The sequence below is a fragment of the Phocoena phocoena genome, chromosome 12, assembly GCF_963924675.1.
Source record: "Phocoena phocoena chromosome 12, mPhoPho1.1, whole genome shotgun sequence".
NCBI classification, from domain to species: Eukaryota; Metazoa; Chordata; class Mammalia; order Artiodactyla; family Phocoenidae; genus Phocoena; species Phocoena phocoena.
The window spans coordinates 19,959,643-19,972,991 of record NC_089230.1 but is presented as its reverse complement, the minus strand read 5'-3'; the positions used below and the strand labels follow the sequence as shown (position 1 = coordinate 19,972,991).

At 42.5% G+C, this 13,349-nt stretch overlaps 1 pseudogene; it reads right to left on the bottom strand.

Annotated features, from left to right (window-relative positions):
- Positions 1 to 7,559: 7,559 nt before the first annotated feature.
- Positions 7,560 to 8,127, bottom strand: LOC136132080 (ferritin heavy chain pseudogene; annotated as a pseudogene).
- Between the last annotated feature and the right edge of the window lie 5,222 nt (positions 8,128 to 13,349).

The following is a 13,349-nucleotide window of genomic DNA, read 5'->3' as shown; positions in this document are numbered from 1 at the left end:
ACCAATAATCAAATCCACCAATGATAATAAGCAGTAAATACTAAACTAAGATAAACATCAAATCAGACACAGAAAACCAACCCCAAGTCTACAGTTGCTCCCAAAGGCCACCGCCTCAATTTTGGGAACATTTGTTGTCTCTTCAGGTGTTCCACAGTTGCAGGGTACATCAAGTTGAGTGTGAGGATTTAATCAGCTGCTCCTGAGACTGCACAGAGAAGTTTTCCTTTCTTTTCATGTTCCCACAGCTCCTAGGGTTCAGCTTTGCTTTTGGCCCCGCCTCTGTGTGTAGACCGCCCTCAGGAGTCTGTTACCTGCCCAGACAGGAGGGGGTTAAAGCAGCAGCTGATTAGGGCTCTCTTCCATACTCAGGCCGGGGCGGGGGGTATGATAGTCATAATTGGAATGCAGGGCGAGCCTGCAGCAGCAGAGGCCAGGGTGACGTTGCAGCAGCCTGAGGTGCTCCATGTGTTTTTCTGGGGAAGTTGTCCTTGGATCACAGGACCCTGGCAGTGGCGGGCTGCACAGGCTCCCGGGAGGGGAGGTGTGGAGAGTGACCTGTGCTTGCACACAGGCTTCTTGGTGGCAGCGGCAGCAGCATTAGCTGTTCATGCCCGTCTCTGTGTTCCGAGCTGATAGCCGTGGCTCACACCCGTCTCTGGAGCTCACTTAGGCAGTGCTCTGCCTTCTGTGGGCACACTGGGAAGGAATCCCGTCTCCTCACACACCCCGAAACGAAAGTCTCTTGCCTCTTCGGCAGCTCCAGACTTTTCCCCGGACTCCCTCCCGGGAAGGGGGCTCCCTAGCCCCCTTCAAGCTGTGTTCACACAGCCAACCCCAGTCCTCTTCGGGGGATCCGACCTCCAAAGTCCGAGCCTCAGGTCCCAGCCCCCGCCCACCCCGGCGGGTGAGCAGACAAGCCTCTCGGGCTGGTGAGTGCTGGTTGGCACCGATCCTCTGTGCGGGAATCTCTCCGCTTTGCCCTCCGCACCCCTGTTGCTGTGCTCTCCTCCATGGCTCCGAAGCTTCCCCCGAGCCCACCCCATTCTCTGCCAGTGAAGGGGCTTCCTAGTGTGTTGAAACTTTTCCTCCTTCACAGCTCCCTCCCAGCGGTGCAGGTCCTGTCCCTATTCTTTTGTCTTTGTTTTATCTCTTCTCTTTTGCCCTACCCAGGTGCGTGGAGAGTAGGGCAAAAGAAAAAAGCCTTTTGGGAAGTCTGAGGTCTTCTGCCAGCATTCAGTAGGTTTTCTCTAGGAGCTGTTCCACATGTAGATGTATTTCTGATGTATTTGTGTGGAGGAAGGTGATCTCCACGTCTTACTCCTCTGCCATTTTGAAGGTCTCCTTCTGCCTATATTTATTGAGCTTGACTGACGTTCATCAAAATCTCAAGACCTACTACAATGCAATGTTTTCCTGATTTCTTTAAAAAATATACTTGTATGATTTTTTTCAGTATGATTTATAAGACTATAGGGTTAAAATGTTGATTTGGAGCAAAATGGATTTGATTTCTGTTTGGATTTGGGTATTCGTTACTTAGAAAAGACGCATAACTCTGCCTATGGCGTACTTCATGCTAATGCAACTAAGCTTCCCCTCAGGATGGTGTGGTTCCCATACAGGTGTAGTTCCCATATGTGTAAGGAGATCCACTCTTTTTCTCCTGATATAATTTACATACCTGGTAGGACTAGGCTTTTTTAACCTGATCATTCCCCCCAATACTGCTGGGGCTCACATTTTCCCTCCAGGCATCATAAGAAAGTTGCCCTTCTTGCGTTCTTTCTCACAAAGCACCCACTATGTGGTCACAGATGTCTTTTTTTTCCCTCAGCAAAAATAAAAATGAGAGATGAAAGGAGTAACATGCTGCTTGATTAGGGACAGTTCTTATTTGACCCAGAAAAGATGTTACCATCACTGGGGGTGGAGCTCCCTCTGTCCCCCAGGGTTGAGTACCAGTCCAGTAATTTTGAGATGGCACAGTAAAAGGGAGAGATGAAAAAGCAGAGGCGTTAAAGAAGAGGCTTGCTAGTGCCTGCCCTCCCAGGTTCCACCAGATCAGCTACACTGTCCCATGGCCTCTGTAACCGAGAAGGAATTGAGCTGCTCAGATGCAAAGGCAAATTAGACAACATATTCTAAGTTCTCTGTTGCTCTTAACTGAGCGCATGGAAGGCACAATTAGCCCAAGTTCCTAGAAGACTTCTGAGTGCTGAGGACTAGGCCAGACCTTTCCTGCAAACACATCGCCACCGTCTTCCTAGCCTTTGGGGTAAGGGTGGCGGAAACTAAAGATTTGGGCTCCTTCATTTCACCAATGACCTCTTGGTCAGAACCTGTACTGTTCAGTAGAATGTACAGAATTTGCTCTGTTCTAATACATAAACTAAATATGTGGCGTGATTTCAGCAGGAAATTTTAAGATTTCTTTTGCAAAACTAATTACTCACTGAATGCTTTAGTGTGTACTTATTTGAGAGAGCTGGCATATCTTTTGCATATTTGGGTGGAATTTTTGTATCTTACAGCACATGAGATATGAGAAGCTAACTAGGGAAACTAGCCCTGTTAAAGCATCTAGGCAAAAAAAAAAAATCCCCAAACCTGTTCTTATTAACATCCACTTAATAGCTGGGAATGGTACAGTCCACACTTTTGCATGCCTGAAAGGGGGAACCACAGTACCAACTTCAGTTGATTACTTTTGTTTTCTCTTTCAGCAAATCTCCCCAGCAGGCCACAGGTAAGAGTTAATGGGTTGATTGGTTTAGGTGTTATAGATTATAACCTAGAGTAAGTGATTAGCTACCATCGATTTTAGTGCTACTTTACTCCCCATGTAAATAAGTAAACTTGCTTGACATGTTCGTTGATTGAATACAACAGTTTGTCAGTCCAGGGAGGGGGACCCCTCCCAAGCCAGTCCTTCCAAATGCCCAAAATGCCAAGTGCTTGACCTTTTGCATTCAAACAGCTTTTTAAAGGCCTCATGTGTACTATATAAAGTTACCCTGGATAGATTTGACTGACATTGCTCTCCCAGGTATCTACTTAAGGTAGCTATCACAGACTTAAAAGCAATGACTGGAGCGGTACACAAAGGTGGTTTTATTACTTTGAGGGGAAAAGGTTTTGATTTTTCATTTAAAATTCTGCTGAGAACTGTTGGCAGCTATAGCCATGTGCCTGTCAGTATGTTCTTTACCAGGTGCTCTTAGAAACAAGGTGTCTCAAGACCACAGTAAATCTTTGGAGAACACTTTCTCTCATGAACTTGTTTATGAATCTTTTCGAAACAGTGAACTCTCTGATTGTGTTACCGCCTAAATGGCAAGAGGGGCTGAGAGCTTAAGGAGAAGCACAGGTGGTTCATCTTCAGTAACTGGAGGGACAACAAAGGCATATGTAGTAGATTACTGGATGCGGTGTGAGAGCTCGTGAGAAGGAAGAACCTCATCCCAGAGAGTAAAAGCCTTCTGGCTGCTTCTGTTGTCTTAGTGAGTCAGAAGCAGGGGCTTCAGCAGAGAGTGCGGAAGGCGAGGAAGCATCAGAGGTGTGAGGAGAGACTGGAGCATGTGTAGTAGCTGCTTGGAGCGCAGGAGAGCACATGGATAGAGAAATAGACTGACTGCCAGGCAGCATTAATGGCCACCACCTTCTCGCTCATGAATTTAACCTGAGGCCTGTCTGCAGGGCTATGTGTGGCCCTTCAGCAACATTCAAGTTCATGAGCACAGTACCAGAGGAGGCCAAGTATTGCATTTAACCAAAGTTGAAGTTGTGGTTTGGCCAAGAGAGTACAGCAGTTCAAGGGAAGAGGCAAAGGGTTGACGATAATGATTGAACAAGCACCTGAGTTTGGTAGGAAGAGAAGTGAGGATGCGTTAGGTATGGGAGACCAAATATCAATGGGTTGTAGCACCAAAGGATGGGTGAAGTTGGGGTCCAGCTGGAAAGGTACAGGTGGGTTGTCAGAAAGTGGGATGATTGAAATTGAAATGTTGGAGGGGACGCAGGTATTGGTGATGGTCCAGATTTGCAACTTTGAATGAGTGACTGAGAAGGGTGAGGACGGATTCTCAGAGGAGAGGAGCTCAAGGAACTAAGAGGCCAGAATTTTGGAAGCATCATCTATGTGAGCACTGAAATCATGAACATTTAAAAATAGTGAGTGACAGTGAGCCATTTTTTCTTCAAGAGGTAAGGGGACGTGAACCAAGGGACCAGAAGATGACTGCATAGTGGGTGGTATAGTCTGATGACTAGAGAGTCAAAGCTGGGTATTTTTAGGGAGGAGAGGGAGAAAGTGCTGTGGAGAACACAGTATGGACCTATCCAGTATCTGAGGAGTGTGAGGGATGAAAAACTGTCCTGGGTTAAAGCTGTGTCTTCAGGGCAGATCCAGATATCCATTAGAGCATGCAAGTGAAAGATGCATTCAGAGAAGAATTTGAGGACATGGGTTTTAAGGATGATGGACCAAACTGTTTGACCTTCTCTTCGAAAGGTTGATGCCACTACCCTGATTGTGGCCTGGATTTCTGTCCTCCCTTGCCTATGTACATTGGCCCTGAGCCTTTAACTGGAACCACTGCACACCCTTGGACTGTAATTCCTGTCTTGAGTTCTTGTTGTCTGGACCCCAGCTGCGGACTGAGACCAGTTGGAATTGTCAAGGGTACCGCCTCTGCAGGAGACCTCCCACAGACCCTCAGGGAGATTCAGGGTGCTTACACCAGTCTAATTCACTGAACATTGGTACCTTCCTGCAAAAACAAAGACAAGTCTTCTCAATTTTCACTTGGTTTCCAGCCTGGGCAAAATAAAAGTCTTCCAGATTTCCCCTATATCAGCTGAGTGGATAAAAAAGCAGACTAAGTAACTTCAGGATGAGAGCAAAGGACCTCATCCCAGGAACAAAAGTCACATGGGAGTAAAGAGTCCCCATTGAACCAAGCAAACTAGGGCTTGTCTAGTTCTGAAAAAAAGCACTTTAATTTTTTTTTAAGAGTTGACAGAGCTCTGCTACCTGTAATGTTTTCTGTAAATGTTGTTCTGACAGTGCTGTTTTCCCTTCCCACAGGCAATGTGAAGTATTCATCTAGCCAACCAACGTTTCTTAACTCACAGTATTGCCCTTTTCAGCAAACGCCAATTTCAAGTTCCATTTAATCAGAAGCTCCATGGCTCTTTGAATTATGCTGTTGAGCGCTGACTGTGTTCTACTGAAGGAGTAAAACACTGACTATCCAAAGAGAAAAGGATATGTTGTTTTTATAATAATCATATATTATTGTTTTCTTCTTCCCTTTCTATGCAACTGTAAATTAATGAACAGAGTGGTATTTGGAAGTGGTAATACACTTGTCACTGATTTGTATACTGTATACAGTATTGGGAAAGTGGGTGGGAGCTTTCTAATATGATACCTTCTTTTTAATAACCATAAAAATTGCATAAGAATTAGAAGACAATTTTACATTTTTACATTCCTTCATATTAACCTTGTACAATAACTTCATTTGTTTCTTTGACTCTTTTACCATTATGTTTTGGTTATTTATAATTCATCAGCCACATGACCAAATAGATTTTATTTGTTTCCATGATATGGCCAAATTAATAAGTTCATATATTTCAATCAAATATTATATGTTTATGGATTAGACTACAGCTCTGTGTATCCTGTTTAACTTCATTTGACGTCGTACACTTATTTCTTTAGCGATCACTTGGATAACCACAATAAAAATCCTGTGGGCCTAAATGGCATTTCTATTGGGATTTTTTTTCCTGCATTTTATTTCCCTGCTCTGTATCAGTTGGTCTTGATTTCTTTATTTATTTCATGTTCCGATCTATATGACAGGATTATAATAATCTCAAAGATCATTTTACCAAAGGTTGCCCATTTAAGCATATTTTCATTTTGACGCAGCAACTAAACTTGGTCCAACTTTTCCTAGTTCCCAGGTCTTGGTTTTCATCATTCAGTACACAGCAGACATTTACCTAATTGTGATACCAAAACACATGGCTGTCTTTGGTTCCCTTTGAAGAAAGTTTTACAGTTGTTTATGTATACTCAAACCCTCTATGACTCTTGAAGCCCCCGGTTATTTTCCTTATGAAAGCAGACACAAATTTAATGACTGTCTCATTTTAACCTTTTGAATGAATGAACAGCCATTTAATTACCCTTCATTTGATCAATACATTTGGGAACAATGTTCATCAAAAGCCTACATCACTGCTTCTATAGAAGAATGAAATTAATGCTTAGATGCTGGCACCCTGGCTTATACCTTTGAGTGCATTCAGTTGGGTATTTGGTTCGGCTTCCGATTTAACATGTATTTGATTCAGTTTAAACATGTTATGTGATTTACCAAATGTAGAGAAACCAAAAAAAGTGAAAATAATGTTTTGATTCAAGCATATATGCTTTTAAAACATCAGGACATTTTTAACTTTGAGTTCTCTTTAACTGGGATCTGGCCAGAAGGAGGCTTAAAGTTAGAAATTCCTACTCTTTTAGAATAGGTTGGGTGGGTTGGGGGGCAAGGGTGTCTATTTGCAGCAGAGATATTTTGAGAAGAAGAAAATTGTTTTATATAAGAGGAAAGCCATGACCACCTTTCTACCTCAGATCCGTCTTCATCCATCGTGTTGGAAATAGCTTTATGCTACTGCAGTGTGGAAAATCTAAACCTTTTATCAGACCACATCATACCCAGTAAAAGCACCTATTTAAAGAAAAAAAATTCCCTGAACTCTGAACTACAAGTTGTAGATTTGGTGTCTTCCTTGTCCTTACTTTGAAAAGTTATGTATTAATTTTTTTCTGCCTGTAATTGTGTGCAACATGTTCTCTATCTGCTATTAAGGAAAAGCTACATAAAACACTACATTGTAACCTTCTAAGGAATAATAAATATAAAGAAATATATTGCAGTAACAACAAGGGGAAATAAGTATGTAGTTCTTTTGAAATATGTGGTAAAGAACTAATCATAGACTATCATCTAATCTGGTTATATCTGTATTTTTCGTCCTGAATAAAAGTAATTTTAACACAAGATGACTTTGATATTCTTCAGCGGTAGACTTCACTGGTAGACTCTGAACTTCGAATGTACATTTATGAAAATAAAATATAAAGAGAGCCTATATCCTTATAAATCTACATGTGTTCCTGAAGTTTCTCTCATACACACTAATACATTCTCTTACTCTCACTGTCTCTCTCTTTCTCTTTGTTCCTCTCTTGCCTCTTATATATATAATTCTCAGTTTCCTTTACAGATAGAAGGCTTATTGATAGGGAATAAATAACGTTGGATGTTAAAAACATGTAAATGAAACCTATTGAGCTTTTGTTTTTCTTTTTTTGGGGGGGTACCAAATTACTTTATTTGAAGGAATGGTACTAAGGAAAGAACTTGTAGATGTTTTGGTACAACTTATAGAAAAGGTAAAGGTAACCCAAACACGCGTGCACTGCCTTGATGCAGGGAAGTCATCCCTGTGGCTATGGGAAGCCAGCCTAAGGCTTAGCTCTCATTATCACTGTTTCCCAGGGTGTGCTTGTCAAAGAGATACTCTGCCATGCCAGATTCGGGGGCCCCCATCTTGCGCAAGTTGGTTTATGTGGCCACCCAATTCTTCAGTGGATTTCACCTCATTCAGGTAATGAGTCTCAATGAAGTTACACAAATAGGGGTCATTTTTGTCAATGGCCAGTTTGTGCAGTTCCAGTAGTGACGGATTCACACTTTTTAACAAGTGTAGCACACATTCCATTGCATTCAGCCCATTCTACCAGTCATCACGGTCTGGCTTCTTGATATCCTGAAGGAAGATTCGGCCACCCCGTTGGTTCTACAGCTTCGTCAGTTTCTCAGCATGTTCCCTCTCCTCACGAGATTGGGGAAGAAAGTATTTGGCAAAGTTCTTCAAAGCCACATCATCGCGGTCCAAATAGTGTGACACGGACAGGTGGACACAGGAGGCGTAGAGCTCCAGGTCGATCTGGTGGCTGATGGCGGCCTCCGGGCCCTGGTGGTAGTGCTGGCGCACCTGGGAGGGGGACACGGTCGTCATGGCGGGCGGCCGAGGAGAGGCGGCGGGGACCTTGGGGCGGCCGGAGCGGCGGGTGAGCGCTGCTTCCGTCCCAGCACTGTTGAAGCAGGAAACCGCGGTGACTCTCCGCAAGGACTGTCTGAGCTTTTGTTTTAATAGCTTAGGTGCTATTGGTATTTAGTTGGTTACCCTTCCAAATCCACTTTATCCTCATGCTCTTAAATAATGCACTTTTTGTATATGCACTGGATTTTACCACTCTGGTAGGAGATTTAGTGTATTTCGGAAGCTACCCCAGGGGAAATAGCATTGAGAATCATGTTACTTGATTCTAAAAGTCAGAGCTATCTAGGAAACAGAAAAAAAACCCAAACGTATAATTTGTTAAAGAAAATCGATCGGGCTTCCCTGGTGGTGCAGTGGTTAAGAATCGCCTGCCAATGCAGGGGACTTGGGTTCGAGCCCTGGTCCGGGAAGATCCCACATGCCGCAGAGCAACTAAACCTGTGCGCTGCAACTATTAAACCTGTGCTCTAGAGCCCGTGAGCCACAACTACTGAGCTTGTGCGCCACGACTACTGAAGCCCGCGGGCCTAGAGCCCATGCTGCACAGCAAAAGAAGCCACCGCAATGAGAAGCCCGTGCACCGCAACGAAGAGTAACCCCCTCTGGCCTCAACTTGAGAAGGACCCCCGCGCAGCAACGAAGGCCCAATGCAGCCAAAGTAAAGAAAATTTTTTTTAAAATCCATCCATTTCAATAAACATACATTTAAAACATCCTGTCTACCTCAAAGTAATATCCACATTACGCATTCCTAAAGAACCAGTTGAGTAGTAGGTAGTTGAAAACGGAGCTGAGAACAAATGAAAAACTTGTTTTTATACTAAGCGTAAGCCTTCAGCCTGTTACTTCTATCATTGAGAATGTATATATATATATATATATATATATATTTAAAGAATGTAGTTTGCTTTTGGATATTCCCCCACCCCTCTGGACCGCCACCATTCAACTGTTTCAGTAGACCAACTTTTTCAGGGGCCTTTCTTAATCCACTCGTTGAGAATTTGTTGAAACCACTAATACCACACCACCTAACACTGTAAGTAGGCTCCCCACAGTTCACTGACATATGATACCAGCTTGTGTTTTTGTGAGGTTAATTAAGTAACAAGAGTGAGGCTTTGATGGAGGCCAGGAGCCCATCACAATCACATTACATTCACTACCTGTGGTATTAGTTATTTATTGCCACTATAATGTGACACAGCAGCCATAAAACCTCATAATCATTTATGTAGCTCATGGGATGTGAGGTTCAGCTGATCTGGGCAGGACTCTTCTGAGCCCAACTGGACTTGCTCACATGTCTGGAGTTGACCGGCTGTTGGGATGGCTAGACTCAGATGACTGGCACCTAGGCGGGGTTCTTTCATCCACTAGCAACCCAACTAACTGGGTGTGTTTTTGTGCAATGATAGACTTGTGGGACTGCAGATGGGCTTTGCTGAGAACTGGTGCATCATCACTTCTACTGAATTCTGTTGGTCAAAGCAAGTTATAAGGCTAGGAATGGGGAGTAGATTCCACCTCTTTTGTGAGACAGACTGTGGAGTCACAGGACAAAGGGTGTAGCTAAGGGGAGAAGCCATCAGGTTTCACCTTATAAACTTAGAGAGAGGCAAAGCAGAGGACATGGGCCAGAATACTAACATGTCCATTTCCTTGGGCATGATGTCCACTGCCTCAATGGAATGGGAAGAAAGCAGCCTTTTTACGAGGCCTTCTTTTAAAACAAAGATCAAGAAGGTCAGCCCCTCCTCCCCAGGCTATCAATCCAATTTCAGAAGGAAACACAGGTAGGAAAACTTAGCATGTCTTTGCCCCAAACCCTAGGAGAAGCAGAAGACCTCCTGATAGAAAAGGACTGGTACTAAAATTAGAAAAAAATTAGAAAAAATAAAACAATTATTAAAATAATAAAAATTAGAAAAAACAAAGAATAAAGAAAGAAAAAAGCATAGGTGAGAAATACAATAAAAGGGATATTATTATAAACTGCTCAGAAGTTTTGTTTAAACTGTTAGCTGGAAGAATACCTAATACACAGGAGGTTCTTCACATTGACCAAATGAGTAGATACATGTGATATCATACCCTGGCAAGCATTTGTCTAGAAACACGCAATTTATTTGCACTTTGTTTAAACTTACCAACTTGGCACTAATCTTGCATTTTGAAGGCATTCCGGTTGGTGACATAGTTTTCATAATTTGGGAATATTTGCAGTGTATGCTTGGGTTCAGCTATTCCTTTACAGATAGCTTATTTTTTTGGTACTGTTTTGAATTTTGTACATGAGTAATTAGAAAAAGTTAATTGACAATTTGCCCACATCTTGCTTTGTTGTCAATCCAGAAACCACAAATGTTGAATTTGTAATTAAACGAGAAGAGGTCCCAGGCTGCCATGGGATGTAATTACAATTCGTTCCTGATAATACTTTCTTAAGAAACATTTTTTTGAAAGTATAAAAATACTGATTTTTAACTTTTTACTTCGAATCAATTTTTTTCTTTTAATTTAGATAAAGTAAAATAAAATGACATTATAAAACTGTTGGAAAGAATTTAGCCATTCTAGCATAAATCTGACCCTAGTGAGCCTTTCAAAATCTAGAATAGTCTTGTTCATTACACTCCACGAATCTCATGAGCCACGTTTACCCCTTAGCAAACTGAGGACAACTATTTATGCTGCTTCGGATGTCTGCGAGGGCAGTTTCAAAAGCTCAGCCCTTCCCCAAATAATCCTCATGTATCCTGTTCTCTCCCCACTCCCACCCCGACCATGCAGGTTAATATTGGTAATGATGTCCAATATAAGAGGCTGCTTAGTACAAAACAAAACACATGCTGGGTGCTATATCCCCAAAATGTCATTAATGAAATAATAAAAATTTTTAAAGTAAAGAGGAATCTTGTGATTAACTGGAGGATGTTAACCACAGATCAAAATTCTGCCTTGACTTGAAATTTAGTGGCTATAACTGAATTGGAAACAAAATATCCAAGTGGCAGGCAAGGTATTGTTCAAGTTGCAGAAAACAGAGTTAGTTAGGGAACAAATCCCTACCTGCCTAATCTAATGGTTCAGCCCAATGATAAGCAAGAGGGTATGATAATAGTAATGGGAGCTGGAAGGAAGATTAGCAGGTCCTTATAAGAGCTTGTAGGGCTTCCCTGGTGGCGCAGTGGTTAAGAATCTGCCTGCCAATGCAGGAGACACGGGTTCAAGCCCCGGTCCAGGAAGATCCCACATGCTGCAGAGCAACAAAGCCCGTGCGCCACAAATACTGAGCCTGCGCTCTAGAGCCTGCAAGCCACAACTACTGAGCCCACGTGCCTCAAGTACTGAAGCCCGTCCTCCTAGAGCCCATGCTCTGCAACAAGAGAAGCCACAGCAATAAGCCCGCGTACCGCAACAAAGAGTAGCCGCCGCTCGCCGCAACTAGAGAAAAGCCCAAGCGCAGTAACGAAGACCCAACGCAGCCAAAAATAAATAAATAAACAAATTTATAAACAAAAGAACTCGTAGTGCACTCTAGATCCCCACAGGATGTATATCCAAATATAGGGATACAGCTCAAGGAAAACAATGTGAGAATTAACCACCACCTATAGAACCATATCCCAATAATTTCACTGTGATGTTTCAATGTGCTTGTTTGTGATGTCGGAATCCAAAGAAGACATCATGATGATCGCTAAAAATGCAATGGATGTAGCAGGATTTCGCCACTAAAAGGATTCCCTGACTAAATAATTCTGAGAAACAGTGCATGCTCTAAGGCCCTTTGGAGATTCTCGATGCACATGCACATAATAAAAGCTTTGAGAAATCCTGAAGTAAAGAAACCTACCTGTGTATCACTCTGCATTTCTAAAGCATTTAGCAACAGAACTCTTTTGCCACTTACCTGTAAACATTCTGTAATGTACACTTGAGGTGCTGAATTAGTCATTGGTTTTAATCTTGCAAGTATATATAGGTGGTGAGCCCATGAAGTCTAGAAAAGTGACAAGTGAAAAGTAAAACAATTAGTATTAATTTAGGATTTTAAAACAGGGAGTAATCTTGTGTGACAGCCAATATATTTCTATCATTAAAGAGATATGCTAAAGCATGGGTAAGAGTCAAGACAGTTTGCCCTCTGTTCTCCATTCAGGAAACATTTATATTTCCAGAGGAAAGTAATTTCTATTTCTAAAATCCGTGTCTTCCTAAACAAGCCATGCATAGCAGGCATTACTAAACCAGGCATGTATTACAAAAACCACAGGATCTAGGAATGGCTGGGGTATCCAAAAATTGTTCCTGAGATCCCATTTTTTGTTTATTTCTTTGCTTAATTAATAATGGGAATTCCTGCTGTCTGCTAAAACTGACCCAAACATTATCCAATCATAATATGACTGCTGGGACTTCCCTGGTGGTCCAGTGGCTAAGACTCTGTGCTTCCATTGCAGGAGGCACGGGTTCAATCTCTGGTTGGGGAACTAAGATCCCACATGCCACGTGACCAAAAACAAAACAAACAAAACAATATGATTGCCATGTTAAATGGAGCTATAAATACCATATATTTTCTCTCTTCCCAAAGCCCCTTTCTTTTGCAATCTGGCTCTTCTGCACGCAGGTAAAAACTCCGTCATATTTTCCTCCGGATCTATTCTTTTTTTTTTTTTTTTTTTTTTTTTTTGCGCTACGCGGGCCTCTCACTGCTGTGGCCTCTCCCTTTGTGGAGCACAGGCTCCGGACGCGCAGGCTCAGCGGCCATGGCTCACGGGCCCAGCCGCTCCGCGGCACGTGGGATCCTCCCGGACCGGGGCACGAACCCGTGTCCCCTGCATCGGCAGGTGGCCTCCCAACCACTGTGCCACCAGGGAAGCCCTATTCATATTTTTTTAAGTAGCAAAACAATGTTCTAGATTGTCACAATCTGTTTGAATTATTCTCTAATCTATTCAGTGTTTTGAGACATGTACTGATTATTAAATTCATTTCCCACATACTATTGATAACAAAGGAGTTGTAGATAGCAATGTTTGGAAATGAGCACTGTGAATGCGAATGTGAGTTGTCTGATACGATCTGTTGAAGAAAGAACTGAACAGTATGATGTGCATATACATGGGTTTTTCAGGAAGTTTCTGGAACAAGGAAGTTATAATAAAGTAATGATGATGAAGACAGAG